This window comes from Bufo gargarizans, chromosome 1 (genome assembly GCF_014858855.1).
Source record: "Bufo gargarizans isolate SCDJY-AF-19 chromosome 1, ASM1485885v1, whole genome shotgun sequence".
In the NCBI taxonomy this organism is placed as follows: domain Eukaryota; kingdom Metazoa; phylum Chordata; class Amphibia; order Anura; family Bufonidae; genus Bufo; species Bufo gargarizans.
The window spans coordinates 309209510-309225916 of record NC_058080.1 but is presented as its reverse complement, the minus strand read 5'-3'; the positions used below and the strand labels follow the sequence as shown (position 1 = coordinate 309225916).

General features: G+C 41.9%; 1 protein-coding gene across 1 annotated transcript in view; it reads right to left on the bottom strand.

Annotated features, from left to right (window-relative positions):
- Window positions 1-16407, bottom strand: part of LOC122927648 — a 281579-nt gene that overhangs the window by 157844 nt on the left and 107328 nt on the right. The gene's annotated exons all lie outside the window — the stretch shown is intronic.

Genomic DNA, 16407 nt, shown 5'->3' with positions numbered 1-16407 from the left:
ATATTTGGCCGCAAATCACGGTCCGTGGCTCCATTCAAGTCAATGGGTCCGCAAAAAAAAACGGAACACATACGGAAATGCATCCGTATGTCTTCCGTATCCGTTCCGTTTTTTGCGGAACCATCTATTGAAAATGTTATGCCCAGCCCAATTTTTTCAATGTAATTACTGTATACTGTATATGCCATACGGAAAAACGGAACGGAACAACGGAACGGAAACGGAACCACAACGGAAGCAAAAAAACGGAACAACGGATCCGTGAAAAACGGACCGCAAAACACTGAAATGGACATACTGTAGTGTGAAAGAGGCCTTAGGCTACATTCACACGTCAGTATTTTTCTATATCCCGATTTTCGGTCAGTTTTTTGCGGATCCGTTGTTCCTGAAAATGTTTCCGTATGTCATCCGTATGTCATCCGTTTTTTGCGGATCCGCAAAAAACGGAAACATGTATAAATTTAAATAAGCAAATAAAGTTGTTTGGATTTCTTTGAAAAAATAAAAATAATAAAAAAAAATATTAAAATGTAATTTCCAGGAACGGAATCCGCATAAAACGGATGACATACGTAATGACATCCGAATGTCTTCCATTTTTTGCGGATCCATTGACTTTGTATTGTACCAGGATCCGAATTTTGCGGAAAAGAATAGGACATGTTTTATATTTAAACGGACAAGTGGAACGGAACAACGGAAACGGACAGCACACATTGTGCTGTCCGATTTTTTTCCAGGACCCATTGAAAGTGAATGGGTCCAGATCTGGTCCAGATCTGTTCCGCAAAAAACGGAACAGATCAGGAAAGAAAAAACGGACGTGTGAATGGACCCTTAGTCTCAACAGCCGTTCAAATATATAGATGTGTGTGCCTCACCAATACTGATCAAATACTGGCCAGGTGATAGAGGCCATTAAAGTCCTACATGCAGGACTACTTTTCCATCTGAATAAAGCAGATTTCAGAGGCAAATGGCCAAAACTCATGCAAATTGATCATGAGGCCTCTATCACATGGTCAATATTTTGCATCAGGATTTGATCACGATTTGGAAGCCAAAATCAGTAGTGGGTCCAAAACACAGAATACATGCAAATATGTCCATCACATGTTATCTCTGTTTTGGACCTACTTCTGTTTTTGCCTTACCAATACTGAACAAATACTGATGGTTTGCTTATGCTCAAACAGGATCTTCTTTTTTTGGCCTGTTCTTCTGACGGATCAGAAGAACAGAAAATAAACACTAAAGTGAACACAGCCTTACTGCCGACACTCTCCTCACTGTCATAGGGCCACTCCTTTAATTACTGACCAAATAAGTGAAGTGTGAACTAAGGCTAATAGTGACGTACAGTCATTGCACATGTAACAGAAGGAAATGCATGTGTTTGCACTGCCATTAGATGGATTAAAACAACTTTTTTTTTCTCTATTACTTTAATGGCGCTGCCTCCATGTCCTTATCTTGTTACACTAAAGAGTCACTGGGAGACCTGCAGGGGCGAGCAGCGTTGTTTTTTTTTTTGCTTTACTAAAGGATGCTGTATGTTTGTTTGTTTGGCTAGGGTTTACTGTAGCTAGAAATGTTGGTGGCCCACACCATGATGTGCACGGCCATATATGTGACCTGCTTGTCATTCAGACACACAGTAACTGTTTTCCTACTAGAAAGGACTAGCTATGCATGTTGCTGTACTGCACTGTGATTTACACCAGGATGCATTCTTCCTAAAGTTTAACTGCAGGCTGGGGTAGACCTAAATTAATGCGCTTCATGACAAATTCATTTGAATCGAAGCATTTTTGGGAAAAATTCAGCGAAGCGACCAAATATAATTTTTGAAAACTTCGCTCATCTCTAGCTACAACGTTCTCTGTTCCCTTCTACATGCAGCAATAGCCTATTGTCTGCATTTTAATTATGTTTATATATTCTATGGATTCAGGGCAAGTTTACAGTTATTTGGTCAGTGATTTCTATCATTATTGTGAGCCAAAACCAAGTGTGGGTCTAAAACACAGAACAGATGCAAATCTTTCCATTATATCTTATTTTTTAGTAGACTTCACTAATGGTTACACAATCATACAATCATGCTTAGAAATTTGTGTGTAGAAAATCATATATATGACCTAATGTGCAAAATATGCAAATATGCTGTATAACCATAATGTGTCACGGCGTGGTGTGTGTAGTAAACTCCACACCGAACACAGGAGGGAAGGTCAAAGGTACTGGGCCTGGAAACTAAGGAAAGGGGAAAGGTCACCACCTAGTGAATCCCTAGACCGAGCCCTGACTACTATTAGTATGAACAGACCTCGATGGTAGGAATGTTCATACGACAGAACCTAGACCCCTATCTGACCCTAAAGGGCCATGGAAATAGTGTCAGGACAAAATATGAAGGAACAGGAGACTTCCTCTGGCCTAATACCAAAAGAGGTTAGGAAAGAAAAGGAGAGGGTTAATCCTGTACTCCTGTGAAAGGAGATGTAGGATACACAAGCAGGGCGCCAGGGGTAAAGACCAAGGTGGAGAGAAGTGTATGCCACATAGGAAAATATCCTGGGTCCAGATAAAAATGACAGATAGGAAGCTAAGACAGAGCAGGGCAGCCGTAGGTGATAAACTATAAGCAGAAATGCTATATAGTGACAATACAGTAAAGAAAAAGGAAAAAAAAAAAATCACCAAGTGGCGCCTAGCTGCTGCCAAGATATGTATATAAGAGATATGCACTAAAAATAAAGTACATAAAAGATGCATACAATAAGGTAGGGGACTTTGTACACTTATTAATAAGAACTGGAAGTAAGTTAGTACTCCTTACCAATAAAAAGGAGAACCCTTAGTATTCAATAGCCATATGATTAGACCATCTGACATCTGGTAGATAGTATCATATGGGGAAACGCTAAAAAGTATTCAAAAATACGTATAAAAGGTGATATACACCACACTCACTTCACCAGGGAGGGGTGTGATGGGATAAAGCTCAAGACACCCAAAACAACCACCTCCCTCGCCTGGCTCTCTTGTAGAATTGCTGGAAGATACGTCAGTCCAACACTTTGTACTTCTGGTATATTCCTTTAATAAATCAGTCAGGTAAGCTCAACGCGTTTCGGGGAATGACAGACCCCTTCCTCAGGAGCAGTGAAGGTATTAAACATAATACCAAAATATAGGGAATTACAACAAACTAGAAAATAGGAAAATACACTTAACTCCAAAGTATGCGGGCGACCAGACTAAATAGAGGAGTTGGAATGATCACTTAAACTACACCTGAGACAAAAGGTGGGGTCATAACCAGCAACAACACAGAAACAAGTGAAACCAAAGAGGCTGTCATATCACATCACGTGCAGCCAGTCTCTTAGATCTTCTGACCCCTGTCACGGTAGAGTCTGTGACATAATGGCTGTGTACACTTTTTGTTCAATGCTTTGTAGCTCTATATACTTTATTATATTTGTTTTGTTTATGGTTTTACAGTTTGATAAAGGTCTAATGACCGAAACATCACATGAATGTAGGCACTCTTTAATGAAAGCACTTTTGATTGCATCATTAACAAGTATCAGTGAAAGAGTTTTTCCAGTTTCTGTGGGAACCCTATTCCAAGCACTACGTGCAGTACAATGTGATTAGTAACTGGATTAGGGGGGTGTATCAAAAGATTAAAGGGGTTACCCAACTTTTTTTTTAACAGACCCCTTTAGAGTGGCTGAACATGTGGTCTGGTTCATACTTACCTGATCCCCCACAACTGGGTTTGGGCTCCATTGCTCCACAACTGTAGGGCCATAGGTCCTGGGTCTCTGGGAATCAACATCCTGTTGTGACTTCTGAAGCCAATTACTGGCTGCAGCAGTCATATTTCACCCATGCGGTACATCACTGAGTTATATGCTCTTCTATAGTGTGCTGATTCCCAGAGACCCAGAACCTGGGGAGGCAGCCGTGGAGCTATGGAACCAGAACCCAGTGGCAGGAACCGGGTAAGTATCAACCCCACCATGGTTCTGGCCACTCTCAAAGGATCTGTTAAAAAAAGTTTAAAGTTGAATAACGCCTTTAATTAGTGACCTTGATTCATTGGCAGTAGTACTATGCATGTAATACAGCATTTAATAGTGTTTCCATGAGTTTCCAGGCTTGCTTTCACCCCTGCCTGACACTTTCTGTACATGTATGGCAGATGACTGGTCTTTAAAGATGGCACTACCTCAGGTGCTGAGTGGATATTACTTACCTTTAACCCCTCAGATGCCAATTGTGACCATGGCATCTGAGCAGTCAATTGCTAGGAGTGCTGCGCTTTCAATGCCTGAATGGCTCCCCCATGATAAAACTGTGGGAACCATTCAGTTGCTATGGCAGCCTAGGGCTTTCTGAAGGCATTGATGCTTGTCATAACAAACTTCCTCTGAAGTCCTGCCTCTAGCAGGGCTTGATAAGAATCATCTGATTCTCCTATCGAATGGAGGAAGGTGCTCTAGTCTGATAAGACTAAAATTGAACTTTTCAGCCATCAAAGAAAACGCTATGTCTGGCACAAACCCAACACATCACATCACCCAAAGAACACCATCCCCACAGTGAAACATGGTGGTGGCTGCATCATGCTGTGGGGATGTTTTTCAGCAGCCGGGACTGGTCAGAGTTGAGGGAAAGATGGATGGTGCTAAATACAGGGATATTCTTGAGCAAAACCTGTACCACTCTGTGCTTGATTTGAGGCTAGGAGGGAGGTTCACCTTTCAGCAGGACAATGACCCCAAACACACTGCTAAAGCAACACTTGAGTGGTTTAGGGTAGACATGTAAATGTGTTGGAATGGCCTAGTCAAAGCCCAGATCTCAATCCAATAGAAAATCTGTGGTCAGACTTAAAGAGGACCTTTCACCGATTATTACACTGTGAACTAAGTATACAGACATGGAGAGCGGCGCCCGGGGATCTCACTGCACTTACTATTATCCCCGTGTGCCGCTCCGTTCTCCAGCTATGCCCTCCGGTATCTCCGCTCACTAAGTTATAGTAGGCGGAGTCTGCCCTTGTTCTTCTGTAGCGCTGGCCAATGAGCTCTGCAATGCGATTGGCCAGCGCTACAGAAGAACAAGGGCAGACTCCGCCTACTATAACTTAGTGAGCGGAGATACCGGAGGGCATAGCAGGAGAACGGAGCGGCGCCCAGGGATAATAGTAAGTGCAGTGAGATCCCCGGGCGCCGCTCTACATCTCTGTATATCTAGTTCACATTGTAATAATTGGTGAAAGGTCCTCTTTAAAGAAAGATTGCTGTTCACAAGTGCAAACCATCCAACTTGAAGGAGCTGGATCAGTTTTGCAATGAGGAATGGGAAAAAATCCCAGTGGTAAGATGTTGCAAGCTCATAGAGACTTATCCAAAGTGACTTGGAGCTGTGATTGCCGCAAAAGGTGGCTCTACAAAGTATTGACTTTAGGGGGGTGAATAGTTATGCACATTGACTTTTTCTGTTATTTTGTTGTTTGCTTTACAATTTAAAAAAAAAATCTACAAAGTTGTGGACATGTTCTGTAAATTAAATGATGCAAATCCTCAAACAATCCATGTTAATTACAGTTTGTGAGACACCAAAAGACGAAAAAAGTCAAGGGGGTGAATACTTTTGCAAGGCACTGTAGATGACACAAAGAAGGTGCTCATAGGGTGAAAATATGCAATGAATGTATCTTTACTATGTGGAATATTGATCACCATTTTTGGTTGTGTAAATATGCACAATACTATCATATAGCTTGTAGAGGTGAGAGGAATGGTTGGTGCTGCCACTGCCATACATTTGTCACTATTGGGGTGCCGACCAACAAGAGAAACAAAAGATAATGACGTAGCTAGAGGACGTAGTGCTGGACTGAAATTCCACAGCTGGTTACAGCATCTTAGAGAGCAAAATCACTACCAGGACACAGATAAACCTTCTTTATTGGAATTTCTCTTTGAAACAATGCGTTTTGGGGTATGACACTCCTATTTCAATTTGGGGATTGGATACAGTGTACATCTCTGCACAGACTTGAAAAAGTTCTGTCATTCTCTGAAATGCATTGTTTTAAAGAGATTCAGATAAAGTGGTTGTGGTTTTGCACCCCAAAATGTTGTAACCAGTTGCAGAATTTCAGCTCAGCACTGAGTCTACCTATGTCATTATAGACTGCAATGGTAAATCTCTGCAGTCTATGGCTGAAATGATTAGGAACCTATATATACAATTCACTGATTGAGATATGTTTGGATTACGTTCACCTCTAAATACCGATCACTGAACTACTGAACGTTTGTATTGTTGTATACTTAAAATGTTAGACTTTATTGGTATACCCTAAAATATAGAACGAGAGTGATGTCCTAAAGGGACTAGTATTCACAATAGGGGTTATCCCTTGTATAGCAAAAAATGCCAGAAAAGGCACTAGGTCCGGCCAGTCATATATTACACCCCTTTCACTTGTATGGGGTGTATGGGGTACATGGGGTGAACATATCCGCTGGACAAAAGCTTACAAGGTAGATAAACCCCTATCAATTGTGGAGCATCCACCAGAGTTCTGATGTGATGCTACAAGTAAATCAACAGAAACCGAGCACCAAGAGAGGGGTGGGGGGAGGGGAATTGTAAGCAGGAGAGACATGGGCCAGGGTGCTGTCTGCAGTAACATTCAGAGCCTTATTGTATGCTCATCCTGCACAGCTACTCCTAATTCAGCCCCAAATAGTTCCACCCTCTCACAGATAATTCAGTGCCCGGGACGGCACATCGCCTTGAACCTAGCAGCTAGCGTTTGTGTGTGTCTATAGTATGCCCATTATTTGCTCGACGCGTTTCTTATAACGTATATATAGAGCTGCCCCTCTCAGCTGTGGAGGCGGCAGCATCGGCGCTAGGATGGCCGTGACGCGGGCGCCGGGAGCAGCTGTTTAAGTCACCTAGGCCACTCCCATCAAGGGCAGAGCTCATCCCTGAGACGGACAATCAAGGGGCTAGAGGTGCGGTAGCATCGCAAACCACCGCCCCCATGCTGACCGCCCCACTTCAGGGGCGAATCATCCTCAGTGTCAAAACACCAGAAATAATAAAAGCAATATATCGGCGATTCTTTTAGAAGCAGGACAGCATTAGACTGCAGCAAAATATGCTGGACGCGGAGTTAGATGGAGCAAACAGTGCTATTCCCTTTGCATCTGATCACATTACATAGCACTGAGTCCTATGCGCCCTCACCAAGAATGGGGATGGCTGTCAGAAGCTTATATGACTACAGAAAATGATGATGAGAGGTGAGAGGGACAAGTATGGATCCTGAAGTCAATAAGCCCTCCACATATTACTGCTACTTACAGGGGGATCCCAGGATGGGATCCCAAGATGGAAGCCCTCCACATATTACCATTAATGGCTTAAAGGGGGATCCCAAAAGGGATAAGTATGGATCCTGAAGTCAGTAAGCCCTCCACATATTACTGCTAATGGCTTAAAGGGGGATCCCAAGATGGGAGCCCTCCACATATTACTGCTAAGGGCTTAAAGGGGGATCCCAAGAGGGATAAGTATGGATCCTGACGTCAGTAAGCCCTCACATATTACTGCTAATGGCTTAAAGGGGGATCCCAAGATGGGATCCCACGATGGGAGCCCTCCACATATTACTGCTAATGACTTAAAGGTTGATCCCCAGATGGGACATTTACCAGACAATTGATTACATAAGGTACACTTAGGACCATATCAAATGAAGCAGGCAAAATAAATGAAATCATTGAGCCCCTTCGGATGCACTGTCTGTAAACGAAAGGTCCATTGTGCTTCCTTTTGCAATATTCTTTTGTCATGGTCACCACCTCTCACAGATCTCCTTACTATTTCAATTCCCTGGAAATGAATAGAATCCAGGTTATTATCATGAGTAGAAGCAATGTGACGTGCAATGGGAGTATCCGCACCCTTTCGAATGTCATTTAGGTGCTTCCCGATCCGTCTCCAGAATTCTTGGATCGTCTTTCCAACATACTGCATCCCGCAATTGCAGGTTGCCAGGTACACAATGCCTCGGGTCTTACAGTTGATAAATGACCTGATTGCGTATTGCTTTTGCGTGACAGTACTGGTAAAGCTGTTCCCAGTCTGAATGGCGCCACATGCCACGCAACCGCTGCAGCAAAAAGTGCCCATTGGTCTAAACCCTAGCCAGGTAGGCGCCACAGGGATTGTAGGTGCCCCCTGCGATATGTAATGCTCGGCTCATCACCCACCCAATGACCTACATCTGGGTCCGATTGTAGAATTCCCTAGAATTGGGCAAGAATAGCTCGAACTGATTCATGGGCATCATCAAAGGTTGCGATAATACGCATTTTCTCATCCTCCATTGTTTTCACCCGTGGAACCAGTAAAGTGTTACGGTCAGCCGCTAATAAATGCTGATATGCCTTAGCGAGCACATGTTGGGGATACCCTCTCCTACGGAATCTCTGTTGCAGATATTTGGCTGCCACCAGATAGTACGTCACCCTGGAACAGTTGTGCCGTGGCCGCAGATATTGTCCCTTAGGGATGCTCTTTTAAGGGGCCCCGGGTGGCAACTGTCCCATTGGAGCAGACTATTGGTGGCAGTCTTCTTCCGGAATAGACGGGTCCCCAAGCAGCTGTCCTGGTCCTTGAACACTGTCAGATCCAGGAAATCGATCTTATCCTCATGGATCTCGGAGGTGAAAAAAAGTCCCATTTCATTGTTGTTTAGTATCCATACAAAGTCACCTAACTCCGACTTGGTCCCTGCCCACAAGATGAACATGTCGTCAATAAAGCGAAGCCATAAATTGACGTGTCGAGTCAAACTACCATTATCATCCGTGAAAACAACCTCCCTCTCCCACCAGCCCAGGTAGAGGTTGGCGAACGTTGGGGCACAAGGACTCCCCATCGCCACATCTCAAGGATGAACTGAAGTAGCTGTAAGATGAACTCATTGTGCGGCCACAGATGTGTTCCTCACTGTTTGAGGAAATCACCCACAGCCCTACACCCCTTATCATGGGGTATAGAGCTGTAGAGTGCCTCCACATCCAAACTGGCCAGCAAAATGTGCCCATCAGTTTGAATGCCCTCCAGTTTGTGGATCACCTCCATTGAGTCACCTATGTAGGATGGAAGAGAGAGTACAAACGGACGCAAAATCATGTCCACATAGGTGCTGATACCATGCGTCAAACTATCAATACCAGACACTATGGGTCTTCCTTTGAGGGGGGGGGGACACCCTTTGTGGACTTTAGGGAGACTGTAGAAGCAGGGCATCTGTGGATGTTTAGGGAGTAGGTACGTATATTCATTTTTACTGATCAATCTCATATGCTTTCAGCAAAATGTGTTTCAGCTTAATATGTAGACCCTCCATAGGATTCTCTTCCAATACACGATAGCAGTGCTTGTCCTTCAGGATCTTCAGACACATCTCGTTTAATCACTATAGAGGGATCCCTCTCTAAGGAAAGTAATGCCTCAGTCTCTGCCTTAGATAGATTGGGGTACATGTTTTTCCCTCCCTCAACAGATCTAAGTTGGTCCATCACTATCTTCAAGAATATATCCATCGTTGTATGATCTCCTAGTGGAGGGTTCTTTGTAGATGGAGATTTTAGTTCAGTAAAAGGGCCCTCCCCCATTTGTCTGTCACCCTCCTCCAACATTGTTGCTAGAAGACGTACGTCGGGCAGTTCGTCAATATCAATCCCTAACTCGACGCATTGTTGTCTGTCATGGGTGGAGAATAATTTTTTCCACTTTAATTTCCTGACAAATAAGGTCAGGTCCTTCACCCATCTAAATTCGTCAAAGGAACACGTGGGTACAAATGAGAGGCCTCTTTTAAGCACTTTCATCTCAGATGCACTAAGGGGGCGCTGTGAAAGATTCATTATCTGTAAGTCATCCATCTGACTGACAGATTCTATACTAGGAGGGTACATGGTTTGTTGTCCCTTTATTGTTTTTTTCTGTCCCTTAGACCATAGGCTGGTGGTCCCTGGGGGGTCCCTAAAAAATTTCCTCGATTACGGGATCTCCTGCCCCTACCACCTCTACCCCTACTCCTTCCCCTACCTGATGAAAAAATAGGAAACTGTTGAGAGGGGAATGGGAAGCTTTCACCCTCTGTTTCACCCTCTGAAGAAGAGTGTTCAGTCTCCACCTCTAGGGTTTTTGTTGTCCTTGTACCAAATTCCAGGATACGACCCTCTTTGAAGTCGGCAGTATCTCTGAGGAACTGAGTATGTTTCCTCTCCTTCAGCTGCGCTGTAAAGAACTCAATATTTTGCTGGAGGATCAGTTCCTTACGAGCAAAGTCTGTATTTCCTGAAAATTTGTTGGTCGTCACTATCTGTTCCTGGAGGGCCTGTGTATTTTTATTACATACTGTCTTTTCACCCTCCTAGTAATAGTCTTATCAGGCGCAGTGAGCTTTCAATGGATTCTGTCTCCCACTTCTTGTAAAATTCTGGGGATTTAATCCTGGGGATTTAATACTGACCAACCAACCTAGTATACCATACACGCCTGGACCGGTGGTGTTCGTGTATGGTATACTAGGTTGATTGGTCAGTATTTTCGATGTGCCTATTACATTTTTAGTTGCTCTATTGCCTCAGTCAGCCCTTGTGGTGTGTATTATCACCCACATGCTTTGGTATCTGTTGTACAAATATGCATATGGGTTTTATTGTACTATGTATTTTTGAGCCATAGTGGTTTGGTGTAATTTACCTCTCTACTAGTAACCAATCAGGATTATTGCACTTGCACTTTATAAATATATACCAACAATCCACCATCGGTCCCCATGGTTTTTAATACTTTTATGTATTGTGACCCGTGTTAAATGTGCTTTGTGACTTGTGCCAATTATGTCCTTTTGTGATTTTCAATAAAATTATGTTATTTTTTGATTACCTCAGTATTATAAGTGTTTTTGTACCCAACTGACCCATTCCTTTTGGTTGGTTTTGCTGAAATGATTAGACAGTCGCATGTTCAAGTCCCCCTAGAGGGACTAAAAAAAGTGAAAAAAGTTTTTTTAAACATGAAAATTATGTAAAAATGAATAATAAATAATAAGAAAATTAAGGTTGTTAGTATCGCCACATCCCAAAATGCCCTAACAATCAAAATATAAAAGTATTTATCCCATATGGTAAACGGCATAACGGTAAAAAAAAAATTGAAAAGACTGATTTGCTGTTTTTTGGTCTATTCACCTCCAATTTTTTTAATCAAAAGTGATCCAAAAAGTCACACACCAATATAGTATCAATAAAAAATACTGATCGGACTGTAAAAAACAATCTTTCATACAGCTCTGTAGAGGTTAATACAAAACAGTTCCAGGCGTCAGAATATGGCAATGCATAAGAAAACTCTAAAAATGCAGGATCACTGTAATTGTACTGACTGGAAGAACGTAGGTCATGTATCAGATTTACCGCATAAGGAATGACCTAAAAACAAAACCCATAAAACTATGGCAGGATTTAGTTTTTTTTAACCCAATTCCACCTCATTTCAAATTTTCTTTCCAGCATCCCACTACATCATATGCAATATTAAATGTACAACTTGTCAGCAGAATTTTTTATTTTTTTCCCAATTCCACCCCAGTTTGTTTTTCCCAGTATTCCACTACCGTACATCATATACAATATTAAATGTGCAACTTCTCCCGCAAAAAAACAAGCCCTAATACAGCTGAAAAATAAAAAAGTTATAGCCCTGAAAAGGTGGGGAGTAAAAAACGAAAATGAAAAATGGAATATCTCTGCTTCAAATAGGGGTTAAAGTATTACATCTGATAACATATGTAGACAGTATGTATAACTTTGTGCCAGGCGCTTTACGCTGTGCCACTGTACCTACTGTTTTTATTACTTTGTGTCCTGTGTTAAGCTATTATGTTTTGTGCCCAATACCTCCAAAAGGTCTTCTGTAGTACATTTGTGTATGAGGAGAAATACAGTGTTATCAGAAGATACAGAGGATTTTTGTTTCTACTGTCCAATATAATCATGTGAGACTGCACACACGATTATTATAGTCTGATTGGTCTATTGTTCTGCATGTTGTTTTTCTACAGACTACCACTAGAGGGAGGGCTAGATTACACCTTTGGCTTTTATTACACAGCAGTAAATGCATTTTTAGATTAACTGCTGCCTGTATATTCTGAAATCAAATCTAGAGGCCTCTCATTGTGTATGTTTTACCAAAGCTGCAAAAATGAGGGAAGGAAATATTCTTTATTTTTCACTGGCCATATAACATGCTATTACATGGTATCTCTCGACGGACTCCACAATATACTTATTGACCTCTTCATTCAGCTGTGAAGATACAGACCATTCTAAAACCTTAGTTTTATTGCTAATCGGATTCCATGATCTTGCAAGTATCTAGAATTTAAACTCTGGGTCAAGAGAAGACATACTGTACACAGCACAGGACCCCACTACGTGAATAGTATACAAACCTCGTGCTCTCAAATGCGCTACCATGTATCTTTAAAAGTAATTGTAATCAATAAAATGAATTAGCCTAGTGCCTTTCCTGCAATCTAATTAACAGTAGAAAATTGCTGTTCGATGACAAACTTGCTTACCCTTGCCTTCTGGGCCCATCTGCCATGGTACTGTTGAACATATGCTATGTCTGCCCCAGAGCTGGGTATATTTGCTAGTTGAAGGCCATATAAATGCTGGGTTCTTTTCATATAAACATACTTGTGAATTAAATAGTGTTCATAGAGTGTATGGGTTTTTAAAGGGGTGTCTCACTTTAGCAAATTACATTTATTATGTAGAGAAAGCTAATACAAGCCACTTATTAATGTATTCTGATTATCCATATTGTTTCCTTTGCTGGCTGGATTCATTTTTCCATCACATTTTACATTGCTCGTTTATATGGTTACAACCACCCTGCAATCCAGCATGCTTGCACACTATAGGAAAAAGCTCTGGCCTACATGAGCTCCTGTCCACCAGAGAGGCTGACTCTTTTTCCTATAGTGTACAAGCACGACCACTGCTGGTGGCTTGCAGGATGGTCATAACCATGGAAACGAGCAGTGTATAATGTGATGGAAAAATTAATCCAGCCAGCAAAGGAAGCAATATAAATAAAGCTGTGAGAATCAGGCACTCATTTCCTCGGCCAATGGCCACACATGCCCTCCTGAATTTAACTGAATTAAGAAAACATACTGTGGTCCGCATCTTATCTCCTCAGCCCCCTGCTCCATATCTTAATCAGAGACTGAAGAAATGCCGAAAATGCCAGCCATTTATGGCCACCACAGAAGGACAACATTTGGGGCAGTATGTTGTGCTGCTCTGTGGTATAAGGTTCTGATGGGACAGTATTTTGCAATATGGTATTTCTGAGCCCCCCCTATTTGTTTTGCCCTGCCTTCTGTCAATATGGACCACCCTACGACATGGGGCCACTTTTTTTTTTCCAGGGCCACTTTAAGTTCCCAGTCTGCCCCTGGAATCAACATACTATTGCTGCAGTGGTGACCTGTCACCTGGGACCTGCCGTGGTGGCTGTGGAGCAATGCAGCCGGAATCCAGTGGTGGCGACCAGGTAAGTATTAACCCCACCACAGGTCCAGCCACTGTTAAAAAAGTTTTGTTTTATATAACCCCTTTAATAAATAGCCTTTTTTGTTCAGCAGCGCCCTTTTATCCCCTTTTGTATCTTCTCACTCTCATACATACAGTATCTGGGTCCTGCTCGGATGTCCAGCAGGTGTGTCAACTGAATATCAAGTATCGGCACTGTGATTTCCTTTCATGTGTTATCCAGTGTTGTACTTGATGTCCGCACAATATTATTAGTGAGCAATATGCTTCCTTTCTGTCCTGTTTCATTGGTGGACTTCACACAGTACTTTTTATCTTTACATGTTTTTGATTATATTCCAGTTCTGTGCCAATCTTTTGCCACATTATCAGAAGTTCTTGATTATCAGATGCCAGAGTAAATGAATTTTAGAATATTTATCCTACGCAGGGGTTTTCTTTCACTTGTCATTTGTTAAGGCTAATTTCACATTTACAACAAGAGCTCTCCGGCTCTCTGTATCCGGCATTGCCAGGCGGTACAGGTTCCATTAACTATAATGGGTCAGTTGGAGAGCCAGCCACTACCCAACAAATATGCAGTGAATCGGCCAGACAAAAAACCTTGTTCTCTCCCGGAACAGCCTGCCAGATTTCTTGGCGCAAATGTGAAACTAGCCTAACAGAGGTAAAGATTTGAATATTAAATGATGAATAATCTGCAGTGCAACAACAAATGAGTTTAGCGAGACCGTGTATTTCCAAAATAAAATCCATTCTTACAAGAAAATATATATATAATAGCAGGGGACCACTTCGGAGCATATGGCGGCTTTGGTAATTTGTGGTAAATAATGCTATTACAGAAATGTAAGAATACACTCAAATTGCATTATGCTGGGGCCTTGCCTTACTATAGAACAGAGAGGATCTGATACGTGAGATTTTCACCTATGTCAATGAAATGCAGAAAAGGACTAACAATGCTTATATTTGTAGAATGTAAATAATTATACGTTACCAATGCAGTGCCTATTTGCATAATAATTCTGATACATATCTACATTGTAGCAGGAGTGAATATACTGTATATTTACATGAGCCCATTTACACAGCACCATAAAGAGCAATGATCTAGAACAAACCATTTATTCCCCATCATTACCCACTACAGCAATCCTCCCCTCTGTATGGGGATGAATGATCGCTGATCGATGAATGATCATTCATACCCATGCAGATTCATTGTCAGTAACACATCTCAGGGCAATGTGACGCTGACAAATTATGATTTTATGTACCGAATCAATGATGGATTACCCGACAAATGTGCAAAATGTCCTCTGTGGCACAACAAATGTGCATTCTTACAAATGTTAGCACCCAATAATTGTCCCCATAATATACTGTGCCCTTGTGGGCTTTTAGTCCAAAGTAATCAAAATAGGATGATACAATAACACAAACACCTCTACAACGTCAGAGGACAGTTAACATTTTCAGAGCAAGATGGGAGTTAAGAATAGAACATGGCACAGTACCTGTCAGCAGAGGCATAGCTGGGGTGAAGCTAGCAAAGGCCATTCCCAGAAGTTTGTGTGAGCAGGGTGCCAATAGCACTTTTAATAACACATTTTTTATAATAATGAGGATGCATACTATTTAGCCATGATGGATGAGGGCAGGGTTGCCACCAAGGAGAAGCAATGAGCAATGTTGAGTCATGGTAGGCTGATGATTGGGTCACTGATCTACAATACCCTATATGCACATCATGGATGTGTATATATTGATTTGTGGAGGAGGAGAACCAAAATTAATATTTGCCCTGGGTAATGGAAAGCCTAGTTCCATCCCTGCCTGTCAAAGACATACAAAGAAGATGGGGCAGTGTATGGGAAAATCAAAACGGGCCGCTCAATGGCTAGTCAACAGCAGAACCCCCTCCAGCTGTCCACCAGATGCTCATAACTCGGTGTCCCCAATGCTGCGCAGTAGTTTTAATGGGCTCTCAAAATGTTGTCAGTGCCTGCAGCTCCACAGATCTGGTGACAGATATAACAGATTTTAAAAACAAGCTTAAATACAAATCCTTCTCCAACTGAAATTTGGATAAAAGGATTACTTAGCGCCAGGCCGCTGTAGTTCCTAGATATCCCAGTAAGATGTAAACAGCGTTGTATTTTTACCATTGGCCATGTTTAGGTGCATGTTTAGAGTCTATGAAAATCTCATGCACCCACATACTTCTTTTTTACTTTTCACAACAGAACACTGCACAGAAAGCACACATTAAAGTATGTGTGTGCATGTCAGCTGTGTAGCAAGGCTGTGTTTGTCAGGTGTGGAGGCAGCAGTGCTGTGTGTGTAAGTTACTAACATTGGCCCTTCCACTTCATTAAACCACTAGGAAAGCTTTAATAAGTAGGAAATATTTTTTCTAATTTTCTGTTGTCTAAACCTGGGGCGAGTCTTATGGTCCAGTGCATCTTATAGTGAAGCAAATACAGTAATCAGGAAATGTTAATTTGCTGTGACAAGTCAGACTTCCTATGTGCTATGATTGCCATGATGCTTTTTACAGCTTGTTCTATTTTATATGAGAATTTGTTATACAAAAGGAAAGCTGCGCAGCTGAATGCTTCTACTTCCATATACGTTCTATATTTTGCTTGCTATTGGCAAGTCTTTACAAAACACCATATGGGCTGTCATACTGTTACAAGACGCA